The sequence below is a fragment of the Alosa sapidissima genome, chromosome 16, assembly GCF_018492685.1.
Source record: "Alosa sapidissima isolate fAloSap1 chromosome 16, fAloSap1.pri, whole genome shotgun sequence".
NCBI lineage: Eukaryota > Metazoa > Chordata > Actinopteri > Clupeiformes > Clupeidae > Alosa > Alosa sapidissima.
Genome location: NC_055972.1, coordinates 23,533,391 through 23,535,977, shown reverse-complemented (window position 1 = coordinate 23,535,977; position 2,587 = coordinate 23,533,391).

The window sequence follows — 2,587 nt, the reverse complement described above, 5'->3', positions numbered from 1 at the left end:
TGATTGTGTCAGAGTTCAGTTTTTTTTTTCACTGTTCCACACAGTCTACATCCTAGCTTCATGACTCAGATGGACACCAGCGATAGGGCAACAGATGACAACATGAGGGCTTTTACAACGTCACAGTGTAAACTCACAGTAAAGTGAGTGTCCCATCACCCATGAATCTATTTGACTGTCTCTTGGCATGTAGACAAAATATAAAAAAAAAGGGCGGGTGGGGGGGCGGGGGGGAGCGAGCATAAGTCCCAGGCATCCTTATAAGAATGGATATGAAATGCGTCGTTTGCTCCTAATATTAGACCAGTGTGCGGTGATGGTCTCTATTTTTTAAACCTTAGGCATCCTTAGCTTGTTTGTGTGCTCAGAAGCACTTTTAGTTGGTATGCCCATCTACTGTATCTCCTCACTTGTTTGTGACCGTAACCATGGAGTCAACATGTTGCAGATGATGAGTACTGGTTTATTTTTGAACCATGCTCGTTTAGTCGACAGGTGTCCCACAGCCTGCCCCCAGAGACTGCCTGTCAGTCACACAGCCAGCGGAGGAGCGCTCTGCCTTCTGCTGGCTGTGGTGGGGATATGCTAACCACAAGAGGGACTGGATGAGTACTTCCAGACTGGAGCCAATATTAGCTCAGAGTCCTCCCCTGACCTCTCCCATGGCCGGTTTGTTCTCATCAGGTGAACCGGACTCTTCCCACATCCTAATGACTGCCTGTGGCCTCACACATGGGAATATATTTTACTAGAAATGACTGAGATGACAATATGCCAAAATGTCACTTTTTTTATTGTATCAACATCATTAAGCAGTATATATATACACTATATATAGATATCTGTTATACTATTTTCTCTTCTGGTTGACATATAAGTATGCATTTAAAAGCTTTCTACATTTGAAATGTCTATGTTTACACATTCAAGAATGGAAATAGCAGCAATCAGTAATGGACTCAAATCAAATGTTGGAGCACCATTTCTGTTGAACAAAACCTTAGATGTCACAAGTAGCTTGTGTCTTTCTCCCATCACCCATGGAGGAATTACAGAAAATGAATGTACAACGTGGAAAAGCTCAAACCGTCTTTCCACATTTGTTCCCAGATATGGGGAGTCTATCCAACTAGACACCCAGAAAGAGGACGCTGTCTTTATTTTGTGACAACCAGATGTCCTACACTTAAAACCACCCTTGAAGATTCACCACTCATATACTCTATTTGTGATTAACAACTACAACAGGCTATCTCCCCACCTTAACTTGCTTTCAATGTAAATAATTAGTTCCTTTTAATCTGTGAGCTTTGGACACATCTGGCAATGTGATGTAGACTACTACTTTTCTCCCAATCGCCATGTGTCCTTCCATGAATACAAATGTGGGTAAAACGAGATTAATCCTGGACACGATTGTCCCTGCATAATTTTAACTTCTATTGCACTGAATCTTTGCTACATAAAACCATGTGGAAGCAAGGCTGTTGATATTCCTCCATCTCTATCCTCATTATAAGACACATCAAGACAAACCCAAAGTCCAAAGTGGCTTCAGAGAATTGATGTCAAACCGTTAGTTCCAACGTCTAAACAATTAATTTAAAATGTCCTTGAAGATATACTGTATTGTATGAGCCTATGGCCTCCTTCCTTCTTAAAACAAGGGACTATGAGAGACAGCAATGTTTATCTGTTCCTCTGAGAAAATAAATCACCACAATGGTTATCACCTGGTGTGCTCCTTTTGTGACTTGTCACCATATAAATGCCCTCAGTACTGATACACTAAACATAATAGGGGGTCAGGGGCATAAGACATTTTACCCACTCTGAGGAATCAAAACCGTTCGAGTAAGTAGTGATCAGGCATCATGGAAACCACAGAGTTTAAACACGAGAGAAACAGTTGGCATCCTCGGTTCACAGAGCGTGCTCAGAATCTGAGCAGTCATTTGCCCTTTATCATCACCAAGAAACGAGGAGATAGTGCTACTGGGCATTTAGGGAAACGATTGGCTGGTCATCAGAAGCTCTACTTATAGTGCTTCAAGGTGCTATCTTGTAGTACCTTTCAGGGATTCTCCACTGAAGATGAGCCAAAGAATCTTTTGATATCCCCAAAGAGTGCAATGCACAGCACTTTGTCCATATTTTAACACTATACTAGCTTTTCTAGTGTCCCAAGTTTCCTTAAATAGCTCTCTGTACACCTCTACACAGTGTCTGATAAACTAGTTGATGTGATGCATGAGTGTAGGAGTCATGTGGCATTTGATCATTTCGGGACATTTCCACAATACTTCAACAGTCTGGTAAGAGTTGAGAATTTCAATGTCTGAGCCTTAAAGGAGAATTCCGGTGTGATATTGACCTAAAGTGTATTGAAACATGATACCGAGTGTGAACGTATGTCTCATAGCCCATCTCGACTTGTCCCCTGCACTCCAAAATCTGGCGCTAGTTAGCCGATGCTACCAACAACTTTTTCAGTAGTGGTGCTTCGGCATCGGGCTAGCCATGCAAATAAATCACTGTTTTACACCCATTTACGAGGCTCAATGTATCTCCACACTTCATTGGTAGA